Below are 13,707 nucleotides of genomic sequence, written 5' to 3'. Positions count from 1 at the left end.
TTATGGCTTGGATGGCCGTCCTGAGAGGTGGATTTAGTTCTCTCAAGGAATTTGGAAATCGGCCGAATCTTCAAACGAAATTAACGAAGCTGTAATAGAAGCGGTATCGTCAGAAACTGATAAAGTTCGCACCACATGTAATGTCCGCCTCTCGGTTTACCTGGAGAGGGTTCAGGAGATCGACATCCCCGCGGCTCGGAATGAGACCAGACCTCATGGTGCATCAGAGTCTGATCTCACGATAGGTATGTTAATTTATATTTATCATGCACCCCTTACCCATGCTGTGGGTAGTAGTCAAAAGATTAAAAAAGTACATAATGGGTCCAGGGACTGGATCCCAAAGTTTTGATAGTTACAAAGGCTGTGGGAAGTTATCCCCTCATGGAAGGTTCCTTGATGTTGGTGAGGGGCTCTTGATTTAGGGAATTGGAACTGTGCTCCAGTTCCCCGAATTAAGCCTGAATGCCTTCCACATCCCCCCCCCCGGGCGCTGTATAATCCTACGGGTTTAGCGCTTCCCCTTTGATTATAATAATAATAATAATGTGGGAAGTTATTTTACGGATCGTTTTATAGCACATAAGCTTTAAGAGCCCTTAACACATACACTTACATTATATTTGTACATAATATTTGTCCTAGGAAGGTTTACGTAGTTACACGAATTAGAAAATAATCGTAGTAATTATTAACACAGTTTTAGGACCTAAAATAGGTAGGATTATGTTTAATATAGAATATCAATTAGAGAACTGACGACTCAAATTTCAAACTAAGACGCTGGTCAGTTGCACCTCAGACATCAACGGGAGAAGACACGACGTGATTACAGCCAGACAAATGGCGTTAATACACCTAACTGGGAACTAAATAACCTTGAGCAGTTTCCCAAAGTATAGGATACTCGTCCCTACCAGACAGCAGTGAATACCTACAATTCCTAGCAGCTAATTGACCGACGTTCCTGGGGAAGAAATAGTAATCTGTGAGTATCAAGTCACTGGAAAAGGAACTTCATCTCCACGGTGTCCTGAGGGTCTGGAAACATCTAATTCTACAACACCAAGTGAGTTAGCTCTACATTTTGTATATTCTCACGTCAGGAATAGTAATTGTAGATAGTTGTAGTATTCATCAGTCTGGGAGAATTATCTGAGGCATCACTGGTAAGTTTGTCGATCATTTACATCCAGTTCCCAGTCCAGTTTCCAGGAAGGTGATGACCTCCAGGTAGATCTGGTCACAGTCCACCATGAGGCGTGGTCTCAGACCGAGCTGTGGGGGCGTTGACCCCCGCAACCCTCTCCAGGTAATGATGACCAAGTTACAAAGGTAATGACCTCCAGGTAAATGTGGTCACAATCATGACCAAGTTACAAAGGTAATGACCTCCAGGTAGACCTGGTCACAATCATGACCAAGTTACAAAGGTAATGACCTCCAGGTAGACCTGGTCACAATCATGACCAAGTTACAAAGGTAATGACCTCCAGGTAGACCTGGTCACAATCATGACCAAGTTACAAAGGTAATGACCTCCAGGTAGACCTGGTCACAATCATGACCAAGTTACAAAGGTAATGACCTCCAGGTAGACCTGGTCACAATCATGACCAAGTTACAAAGGTAATGACCCAGGTAGATCTGGTCACAATTATGACCAAGTTACAAAGGTAATGACCCAGGTAGATCTGGTCACAATCATGACCAAGTTACAAAGGTAATGACCCAGGTAGATCTGGTCACAATCATGACCAAGTTACAAAGGTAATGACCCAGGTAGATCTGGTCACAATCATGACCAAGTTACAAAGGTAATGACCCAGGTAGATCTGGTCACAATCATGACCAAGTTACGAAGGTAATGAATCGTCTCCACGTTTATACATGGTTACAATCATTAACAAATTACAAAGTAATGAGTCATTCACACGTTCATACCCGGTAATAACTGTGATGAGTTATTAGTGCGAATATTAACCGAGTAACACACGTACGTACGTGGTAATGCATTATTTACAGCTAGCAAAGTCAGGGTATTTCTCCAGAATGGTCTGCAATATACCACTGTGGATAAAATACTTTGCCATTTCTTGAACATTTCTGAGTGAGTTGTTTCTAAATTCATTAATTTGATCACATTCCAGTACATAATGACGCAAGGTGTGACAATAGTCCATCTGGCAAAGTTTACATTTCGTTTGGTCTACATCTGGTGGTGGTGATTTAACCTGCCAAAGATACTTGTAACCCAGCCGGAGCCGGGCAGTAGTGACATCCAAGAGTCTGCTTATTTTGTTGGATGCACCATAGACATGTCTCTCCTCCTGCATGATAGTAATGATAGATGGACTGACTTGTGTCAATCTCCCTAAATCTTTAGTCAATAAAGTTCACTTGAAGTTCTTTACGTATTATTGTTCTCAAACTGCTAACTGACAACCCAAGATCGTAATGTACTCCCTCTTTGTTAGCATAACAGCTTAGCCAATTTATCAATTCTATCATGCATCTGAAGACCAATGTGAGATGGAATCCACAGCATGTGCACTCTGACTCCACTGTCCACAATCCTACCATACCTGTGTCTGGCTTCTGACACAAGCATGCCACAATTTATACTTAATGAGTTGAGAGCATTTATGGATGACAGAGAATCATTTACAATTAAACTGTCAACCTTAGATACATGGACGCACTTCAGTGCAAGGAGTATGGTAAACAGTTCTGTCTGAAGGGTAGAGGCCCAGTTATTGATGCGTGCTCCAATTTCTTTGAGAGTCATCACTGTATGACAACAGGAGTACTACCAGCTGCACCAGTGACTTAAGAAATCGTAATGACACGATTGCAAATAAACCATACCCCCGGCCGGGATTGAACCCGCGGTCATAGTCTCAAAACTCCAGCCCGTCGCGCGACGGGCTGGAGTTTTGAGACTCTATGACCGCGGGTTCAATCCCGGCCGGGGGTATGGTTTAGCTGCACCAGTGTACCACAACAGCAGCACTACCAGCTGCACCAGTGTACCACAACAGCAGCACTACCAGCTGCACCAGCGTACCACAACAGCAGCAGCACTACCGGCTGCACCAGTGTACCACAACAGCAGCACTACCGGCTGCACCAGTGTACCACAACAGCAGCACTACCAGCTGCACCAGCGTACCACAACAGCAGCACTACCAGCTGCACCAGCGTACCACAACAGCAGCACTACCGGCTGCACCAGCGTACCACAACAGCAGCACTACCGGCTGCACCAGCGTACCACAACAGCAGCACTACCGGCTGCACCAGCGTACCACAACAGCAGCACTACCAGCTGCACCAGTGGATTGGTGAACAGAACCATTAACGTAAATAACTTGTGTAAGAGTGTGCTGTGTGACTGTTATCAGTACAGCTTAAGGCATTGTTTGACTTCAAGGCGAAGCTTTGGTTGTGATTTAAGTATTTTAAGGGGAAATGGAGGAATGGTAGTTTGGAATGGGGTAATATCCCATGGAGCAGAGAAGTGCCGATGTTGCCTTGACATAGATCATGTAGCTGGTTCATGCGGAGGTCGGTTCCAGTTTTTTGGATCCATCTGGAGGGATGTTCACCAGTGCTGAGGAAAGTTTGGAGGGCTTCTGTGCAGGGATTTAATCCCCTCGAAACACCTTCCAGGTGCACTCCAGATATACCCTCTCTTATATATCTTACCTTGTATAACCTTCATTATATAGTTCTGTGGCTCTGTCTAGCTTCCTTTATTGAAGCATTATTGTTTCTCTCTCTCTCTCTCTCTCTCTCTCTCTCTCTCTCTCTCTCTCTCTGTGTCCTTGATGACTATTTTCATTGTGATGTTCTCTGTCTCTGTTGGTTTCTCCCTGCCTCTATCTCCCTCCTTTGCTTTTTCACCCTTCTTTCCCTCCCTCCCACCATCTCTCCCTCCTCCCTCGGTGTCTGATTAATGTCTGTGTTTAGTTGGCAAAGTTGGCACTGGGGGTGGCACTCAGTGGCACTTGTGACGCCCTTCTTGAAGAGTGGGGGCGGTGTGTGGGTGGCACTTGTGGGTGTGGGTGGCACTGGTGTGTGTGGGTGGCGCTGGTGTGTGTGGGGGCGGGACCAGTATGTGAGCGAAGGCCCTGGGCACTAGGGTAACCCAGGGCACTAGGGTAGCCTGGGACAAGGGTAACCTGGGACAAGGGTAACCTGGGACAAGGGTAACCTGGGACAAGGGTAACCTGGGACAAGGGTAACCTGGGACAAGGGTAACCTGGGACAAGGGTAACCCGGGGCACTAGAGTAACCCAGGGCACTAGGGTAACCCGGGGCACTAGGGTAACCCGGGGCACTAGGGTAACCCGGGGCACTAGGGTAACCCGGGGCACTAGGGTAACCCGGGGCACTAGGGTAACCCGGGGCACTAGGGTAACCCGGGGCACTAGGGTAACCCGGGGCACTAGGGTAACCCGGGGCACTAGGGTAACCCGGGGCACTAGGGTAGCCTGGGACAAGGGTAACCTGGGACAAGGGTAACCTGGGACAAGGGTAACCTGGGACAAGGGTAACCTGGGACAAGGGTAACCCGGGGCACTAGAGTAACCCAGGGCACTAGGGTAACCCGGGGCACTAGGGTAACCCGGGGCACTAGGGTAACCCGGGGCACTAGGGTAACCCGGGGCACTAGGGTAACCCGGGGCACTAGGGTAACCCGGGGCACTAGGGTAACCCGGGGCACTAGGGTAACCCGGGGCACTAGGGTAACCCAGGGCACTATGATAGCCCGGGGCATTAGGGACGTCCGGGGCACTAGGATAGCCCTACTACCCCAGGACTACACCTGCTCTCCCCGTTGAGCTACACGTCACACACCCCCACCCTGGGATCGAACCCGTGTCCTCTCGGTTGTGAGAGAGGTCTGAGGACCCTGAATGGGGTCTTATGGTCTTTAAGAGCATCCCTGGAGACCAGGGTGATGAGGGCACCATTGTTAGTGACTCAATGTTGCCACTCCCTGACGCTCACTATTATTATTATTATTATTATTATTATTATTATTATTAAATTTAATTATATTTTATCAATATGATTAATAACATCATTATTAATTATTACATTATTATTGCTGTGCTGCCCAGACAGCCGCTGTGCTGCCCAGACAGCCGCTGTGCTGCCCAGACAGCCGCTGTGCTGCCCAGACAGCCGCTGTGCTGCCCAGACAGCCGCTGTGCTGCCCAGACAGCCGCTGTGCTGCCAAGACAGCCGCTGTGCTGCCAAGACAGCCGCTGTGCTGCCAAGACAGCCGCTGTGCTGCCAAGACAGCCGCTGTGCTGCCAAGACAGCCGCTGTGCTGCCAAGACAGCCGCTGTGCTGCCAAGACAGCCGCTGTGCTGCCAAGACAGCCGCTGTGCTGCCAAGACAGCCGCTGTGCTGCCAAGACAGCCGCTGTGCTGCCAAGACAGCCGCTGTGCTGCCAAGACAGCCGCTGTGCTGCCAAGACAGCCGCTGTGCTGCCAAGACAGCCGCTGTGCTGCCAAGACAGCCGCTGTGCTGCCCAGATAGCCGCTGTGCTGCCCAGACAGCCGCTGTGCTGCCCAGACAGCCGCTGTGCTGTCAAGACAGCCGCTGTGCTGCCCAGACAGCCGCTGTGCTGCCCAGACAGCCGCTGTGCTGCCAAGACAGCCGCTGTGCTGCCAAGACAGCCGCTGTGCTGCCAAGACAGCCGCTGTGCTGCCCAGACAGCCGCTGTGCTGCCCAGACAGCCGCTGTGCTGCCCAGACAGCCGCTGTGCTGCCAAGACAGCCGCTGTGCTGCCCAGACAGCCGCTGTGCTGCCCAGACAGCCGCTGTGCTGCCCAGACAGCCGCTGTGCTGCCAAGACAGCCGCTGTGCTGCCAAGACAGCCGCTGTGCTGCCATGACAGCTGCTGTGCTGCCCAGACAGCCGCTGTGCTGTCAAGACAGCCGCTGTGCTGCCCAGACAGCCGCTGTGCTGCCCAGACAGCCGCTGTGCTGCCCAGACAGCCGCTGTGCTGCCAAGACAGCCGCTGTGCTGCCAAGACAGCCGCTGTGCTGCCAAGACAGCCGCTGTGCTGCCCAGACAGCCGCTGTGCTGCCAAGACAGCCGCTGTGCTGCCAAGACAGCCGCTGTGCTGCCCAGACAGCCGATGTGCTGTCAAGACAGCCGCTGTGCTGCCCAGACAGCCGCTGTGCTGCCCAGACAGCCGCTGTGCTGCCCAGACAGCCGCTGTGCTGCCCAGACAGCCGCTGTGCTGCCCAGACAGCCGCTGTGCTGCCCAGACAGCCGCTGTGCTGCCCAGACAGCCGCTGTGCTGCCCAGACAGCCGCTGTGCTGCCCAGACAGCCGCTGTGCTGCCCAGACAGCCGCTGTGCTGCCCAGACAGCCGCTGTGCTGCCCAGACAGCCGCTGTGCTGCCCAGACAGCCGCTGTGCTGCCCAGACAGCCGCTGTGCTGCCCAGACAGCCGCTGTGCTGCCCAGACAGCCGCTGTGCTGCCCAGACAGCCGCTGTGCTGCCCAGACAGCCGCTGTGCTGCCCAGACAGCCGCTGTGCTGTCAAGACAGCTGCTGCAAGCAGTTACGGTGATTAAACGCCCTGTTAATGATCAGCAGTCAGGAAGGTAAAGCAGTTTAAAACTGCCCATTAGACCACCTTTTTTTGTTGTCGTTGAAGGGGAGGGAGATCAGGTGTAGACCTTCAAGGTTTTGTCTCCCCACGGAGTTGGACACAGTAGTGGGAAATGTCCCGTCGACGCTAGTGGAGGGACTCACGCGCTCTCTTCCATAGACCTTTGTCGTGGTCTCGATTAAGCTCTACTCAGCGGAACTTTCTCCCTGCAGAAGCTTGCTCTGAAGTGTCTTTAATACACACACACACACACACACACACACACACACACACACACACACACACACACACACACACACACACACACACACACACACACACACACACACACACACACACACACACACACACACAATATTTAAGTATGCAGCACCAGTATGGAACCCAAACTTGGCCAAGCACTTCAAGAAATTCAAGAATGTGCAAAGGTTTGCAACAAGACTAGTCCCGGAGCTAAGGGGTATGTCCTACGAGGAGAGGTTGAGTGAAATTGACCTGACGATACTGGAGACAGAAGGGGTAGAGAGGACATGATAATATATAAAATACTGAAAGGAACTGACAGTGTGGATAGGGACAGAATATTTCAGAGACGTTTTCAACCAGAAGTTGAGAAGTCAGTCAGGAAGTGGAACAGTCTGGAGAGTGATGTAATGGAGGCAGGAGCCACACACAGCTTTAAGAAGAGGTATGATAAAGCTCATCTAGAAGGGAGAGAATGAACCTAGTAGCACCCAGTGAAGAGGCAGAGCCAAGAGCCACAGTTTGACCTCTGCAGCCACAAATAGATGGGTGCACACGCACGTGGCCAGGAACTGAGTATCGACCCCTGCAACCACAATTAGGCGAGTACACACACGATAAGGCTCTTTGAGCCGGGAGAGATTGGACTTTAGCAGTGACTCTCTGGAATGTATTGTGCAAGACACACGTTAACAGAATACCAGAATCAATAAATCTCAGAAATGACAGTAAATTGTGTTGGTAGACCTAGGCTCTCGTGTGGTTGGTACGTGTGGGTAGACCTAGACTCTCCAGTGTGGTTGGTACGTGTGGGTTGGCCTAGGCTCTCCAGTGTGGTTGGTACGTGTGGGTTGGCCTAGGCTCTCCAGTGTGGTTGGTACGTGTGGGTAGGCCTAGGCTCCAGTGTGGTTGGTACGTGTGGGTAGGCCTAGGCTCTCCAGTGTGGTTGGTACGTGTGGGTAGGCCTAGGCTCTCCAGTGTGGTTGGTACGTGTGGGTAGGCCTAGGCTCCAGTGTGGTTGGTACGTGTGGGTAGGCCTAGACTCCAGTGTGGTTGGTACGTGTGGGTAGACCTAGACTCTCCAGTGTGGTTGGTACGTGTGGGTAGACCTAGACTCTCCAGTGTGGTTGGTACGTGTGGGTAGGCCTAGGCTCTCCAGTGTGGTTGGTACATGTGGGTAGGCCTAGGCTCTCCAGTGTGGTTGGTATGTTTGGCGGAGGCTGAGAGGATCATGGTGACAGTGGCTGTACTGCCATATTATCCACCACTAACACCATTACCATGATCTCCCCCCATTATGGCCGAGGTAATAGTGTGGTTGGTACATGTGGGTAGGCCTAGGCTCTCCAGTGTGGTTGGTATGTTTGGTGGAGGCTGAGAGGATCATGGTGACAGTGGCTGTACTGCCATATTATCCACCACTAACACCATTACCATGATCTCCCCCCATTATGGCCGAGGTAATAGTGTGGTTGGTACATGTGGGTAGGCCTAGGCTCTCCAGTGTGGTTGGTATGTTTGGCGGAGGCAGAGAGGATCATGGTGACAGTGGCTGTACTGCCATATTATCCACCACTAACACCATTACCATGATCTCCCCCCATTATGGCCGAGGTAATAGTGTGGTTGGTACATGTGGGTAGGCCTAGGCTCTCCAGTGTGGTTGGTATGTTTGGTGGAGGCAGAGAGGATCATGGTGACAGTGGCTGTACTGCCATATTATCCACCACTAACACCATTACCATGATCTCCCCCCATTATGGCCGAGGTAATAGTGTGGTTGGTACATGTGGGTAGGCCTAGGCTCTCCAGTGTGGTTGGTATGTTTGGTGGAGGCTGAGAGGATCATGGTGACAGTGGCTGTACTGCCATATTATCCACCACTAACACCATTACCATGATCTCCCCCCATTATGGCCGAGGTAATAGTCACTACACATTTTTTCCATTTTCTTGGAGCTGATATATGAATTTTAAGAATTTTTTTTGTCTCCAGGGTATTGTGTTTTGTGGGTTGTGAATTGTTGCAGCCAGGGTATTGTGTTTTGTGGGTTGTGAATTGTTGCAGCCAGGGTATTGTGTTTTGTGGGTTGTGAATTGTTGCAGCCAGGGTATTGTGTTTTGTGGGTTGTGAATTGTTGCAGCCAGGGTATTGTGTTTTGTGGGTTGTGAATTGTTGCAGCCAGGGTATTGTGTTTTGTGGGTTGTGAATTGTTGCAGCCAGGGTATTGTGTTTTGTGGGTTGTGAATTGTTGCAGCCAGGGTATTGTGTTTTGTGGGTTGTGAATTGTTGCAGCCAGTGTATTGTGTTTTGTGGGTTGTGAATTGTTGCAGCCAGGGTATTGTGTTTTGTGGGTTGTGAATTGTTGCAGCCAGTGTATTGTGTTTTGTGGGTTGTGAATTGTTGCAGCCAGTGTATTGTGTTTTGTGGGTTGTGAATTGTTGCAGCCAGTGTATTGTGTTTTGTGGGTGGTGAATTGTTGCAGCCAGTGTATTGTGTTTTGTGGGTTGTGAATTGTTGCAGCCAGGGTATTGTGTTTTGTGGGTTGTGAATTGTTGCAGCCAGGGTATTGTGTTTTGTGGGTTGTGAATTGTTGCAGCCAGGGTATTGTGTTTTGTGGGTTGTGAATTGTTGCAGCCAAGGTATTGTGTTTTGTGGGTTAGTTGTGAATTGTTGCAGCCAGGGTATTGTGTTTTGTGTGTTAGCTGTGAATTGTTGCAGCCAGGGTATTGTTTTGTGGGTTGTGAATTGTTGCAGCCAGGGTATTGTGTTTTGTGAGTTAATTGTGAATTGTTGCAGCCAGGATATTGTGATTTGTGGGTTAGCTGTGAATTGTTGCAGCCAGGGTATTGTTTTGTGGGTTAGTTGTGAATTGTTGCAGCCAGGGTATTGTGTTTTGTGAGTTAATTGTGAATTGTTGCAGCCAGGGTATTGTGTTTTGTGGGTTAGTTGTGAATTGTTGCAGCCAGGGTATTGTGTTTTGTGGGTTAACTGTGAATTGTTGCAGCCAGGGTATTGTGTTTTGTGGGTTAATTGTGAATTGTTGCAGCCAGGGTATTGTGTTTTGTGGGTTGTGAATTGTTGCAGCCAGGATATTGTGTTTTATGGGTTAGCTGTGAATTGTTGCAGCCAGGGTGTTGTGTTTTGTGGGTTACTTGTGAATTGTTGCAGCCAGGGTATTGTGTTTTGTGGGTTAGCTGTGAATTGTTGCAGCCAGGGTATTGTGGTTTGTGGGTTAGTTGTGAATTGTTGCTGCCAGGGTATTGTTTTTTGGGTTGTGAATTTTCAGCCAGGGTATTGTGGGTTGTGAATTGTTGCAGCCAGGGTATTGTTTTGTGGGTTGTGAATTATTGCAGCCAAGGTGTTGTTTTATGGGTTAGCTGTGAATTGTTGCAGCCAGGGTATTGTGTTTTCTGGGTTGTTGTGAATTGTTGCTGCCAGGGTATTGTTTTTTTGGTTGTGAATTGTTGCAGCCAGGGTATTGTGTTTTGTGGGTTACCTGTGAATTGTTGCAGCCAGGGTATTGTGTTTTGTGGGTTAGCTGTGAATTGTTGCAGCCAGGGTATTGTGTTTTGTGGGTTAGCTGTGAATTGTTGCAGCCAGGGTATTGTGTTTTGTGGGTTAGTTGTGAATTGTTGCTGCCAGGGTATTGTTTTTTTGGTTGTGAATTGTTGCAGCCAGGGTATTGTGTTTTGTGGGTTGTGAATTGTTGCAGCCAGGGTATTGTTTTTTGTGGGTTGTGAATTGTTGCAGCCAGGGTATTGTGTTTTGTGGGTTGTGAATTGTTGCAGCCAGGGTATTGTGTTTTGTGGGTTAATTGTGAATTGTTGCAGCCAGGGCATTGTGTTTTGTGGGTTAGTTGTGAATTGTTGCAGCCAGGGTATTGTTTTGTGGGTTGTGAATTGTTGCAGGCAGGGTATTGTGTTTTGTGGGTTGTGAATTGTTGCATTTAGGGTATTGTGTTTTGTGGGTTGTGAATTGCTGCAGCCAGGGTATTGTGTTTTGTGGGTTAGCTGTGAATTGTTGCAGCCAGGGTATTGTGTTTTGTGGGTTAACTGTGAATTGTTGCAGCCAGGGTATTGTGTTTTGTGGGTTAATTGTGAATTGTTGCAGCCAGGGTATTGTGATTTGTGGGTTAGCTGTGAATTGTTGCAGCCAGGGTATTGTGTTTTGTGAGTTAATTGTGAATTGTTGCGGCCAGGGTATTGTGTTTTGTGGGTTAGTTGTGAATGGTTGCAGCCAGGGTATTGTGTTTTGTGGGTTAATTGTGAATTGTTGCAGCCAGGGTATTGTGTTTTCTGGGTTGTGAATTGTTGCAGCCAGGGTATTGTTTTTGTGGGTTGTGAATTGTTGCAGCCAGGGTATTGTTTTGTGGGTTAGCTGTGAATTGTTGCAGCCAGGGTATTGTTTTTTCTGGGTTGTGAATTGTTGCAGCCAGGGTATTGTTTTTTGTGGGTTGTGAATTGTTGCAGCCAGGGTATTGTTTTTTGTGGGTTGTGAATTGTTGCAGCCAGGGTATTGTTTTTTGTGGGTTAGTTGTGAATTGTTGCAGCCAGGGTATTGTGTTTTGTGGGTTAGCTGTGAATTGTTGCAGCCAGGGTATTGTGTTTTGTGGGTTAGCTGTGAATTGTTGCAGCCAGGGTATTGTGTTTTGTGGGTTAGCTGTGAATTGTTGCAGCCAGGGTATTGTGATTTGTGGGTTAGCTGTGAATTATTGCAGCCAGGGTATTGTTTTGTGGGTTGTGAATTGTTGCAGCCAGGGTATTGTGTTTTGTGGGTTAGTTGTGAATTGTTGCAGCCAGGGTATTGTGTTTTGTGGGTTAGTTGTGAATTGTTGCAGCCAGGGTATTGTGTTTTGTGGGTTGTGAATTGTTGCAGCCAGGGTATTGTTTTGTGGGTTGTGAATTGTTGCAGCCAGGGTATTGTTTTGTGGGTTGTGAATTGTTGCAGCCATGGTATTGTTTTGTGGGTTGTGAATTGTTGCAGCCAGGGTATTGTTTTATGGGTTAGCTGTGAATTGTTGCAGCCAGGGTATTGTGTTTTGTGGGTTAGCTGTGAATTGTTGCAGCCAGGGTATTGTGTTTTGTGGGTTAACTGTGAATTGTTGCAGCCAGGGTGTTGTTTTGTGGGTTAGCTGTGAATTGTTGCAGCCAGGGTATTGTGTTTTGTGGGTTAACTGTGAATTGTTGCAGCCAGGGTATTGTGTTTTGTGGGTTAACTGTGAATTGTTGCAGCCAGGGTATTGTGTTTTGTGGGTTAGTTGTGAATTGTTGCAGCCAGGATATTGTGTTTTGTGGGTTAGCTGTGAATTGTTGCAGCCAGGGTATTGTGTTTGTTGGATAGCTGTGAATTGTTGCAGCCAGGGTATTGTGTTTTGTGGGTTAGCTGTGAATTGTTGCAGCCAGGGTATTGTTTTGTGGGTTAGTTGTGAATTGTTGCAGCCAGGATATTGTGTTTTGTGGGTTAGCTGTGAATTTTTGCAGCCAGAGTATTGTCTTGTGGGTTGAATTGTTGCAGCTAGAGTATTGTCTTGTGGGTTGTGAATTGTTGCAGCCAGGGTATTGTCTTGTGGGTTGTGAATTGTTGCAGCCAGGGTATTGTGGGTAATTGTGAACTGTTGCAGCCAGGGTATTGCGACTGTCACTCGCCACTAACTGTATTCACCAATCGATAAGAATTTAATCTCCCAGGCGTCACTAGTGCCTAAAAATTACCAGAAACAATTGTATCCCACTTGGACGCGTCCCTATGCATCCATCTTGCTAAATAACACTCCTGTCCTCTCTCTTATCCTGGAACACATTTGGGTATCTTTATCGTTCATTGAAACGTTTCGCCTGCACGGTAGGCGTCTTCAGTTAAATGTAGAGGCAGCAGGTGTGTTAATGATGTGATCAGTCCATCAGCCTTGAAGGAATGGGTTTTGGGGTGGTCAGTCTGTCTGGAGAAGAATTCAGTACCAAAGACTGTTCTGAGGTGGTCAGTCCCTCAGCCTGGACAAAAGCTCAGCTCTATAGTCTGTAACATTGTTCCCATGGCTTCAGAAATCTCCCCCAATCTTCCCTGGCATGTAATATTGCTCTCGCATATTGAGAAGGATGGGAAAGAGCATCCTTAATCCTCCTCAGCCCGCGTTGACGACGGGATTCTTCAGGATTTGGATCTTGTCAGATTTTCGACGGATTTTGTTTTAATAAAAGTCGTTCTGTGTTTTGTCACTAGAATATATAGTGTCTGGGGTCACACAGGTCGTCTGCCAGCAGTTACATGGATGAAAGAAGAAAACAGTCACCAGCACTCAGTCAGTGCTTGTATTGTCAGAAATGTATGAGAGGAATGATTTCATGGCCCCTTGAACTGTAACATCCTCACCCATCCTTCAGAGTGTAGGCACTGTACTTCCCACCTCCAGCACTGTAACATCCTCACCCATCCTTCAGAGTGCAGGCACTGTACTTCCCACCTCCAGCACTGTAACATCCTCACCCATCCTTCAGAGTGCAGGCACTGTACTTCCCACCTCCAGAACTGTAACATCCTCACTCATCCTTCAGAGTGCAGGCACTGTACTTCCCACCTCCAGCACTGTAACATCCTCACTCATCCTTCAGAGTGTAGGCACTGTACTTCCCACCTCCAGCACTGTAACATCCTCACTCATCCTTCAGAGTGCAGGCACTGTACTTCCCACCTCCAGCACTGTAACATCCTCACTCATCCTTCAGAGTGCAGGCACTGTACTTCCCACCTCCAGCACTGTAACATCCTCACTCATCCTTCAGAGTGCAGGCACTGTACTTCCCACCTCCAGCACTGTAACATCCTC

At 48.8% G+C, this 13,707-nt stretch overlaps 1 protein-coding gene across 3 annotated transcripts in view; it reads right to left on the bottom strand.

Annotated features, from left to right (window-relative positions):
* LOC128704902 (uncharacterized) overlaps positions 1 to 13,707 on the bottom strand; it is a 75,809-nt gene that overhangs the window by 26,029 nt on the left and 36,073 nt on the right. The window lies entirely within an intron of this gene.

This window comes from Cherax quadricarinatus, chromosome 91 (genome assembly GCF_038502225.1).
Source record: "Cherax quadricarinatus isolate ZL_2023a chromosome 91, ASM3850222v1, whole genome shotgun sequence".
NCBI lineage: Eukaryota > Metazoa > Arthropoda > Malacostraca > Decapoda > Parastacidae > Cherax > Cherax quadricarinatus.
Note: the sequence above shows the minus strand (reverse complement) of the source record. Positions and strands in the feature narration are given on the sequence as shown.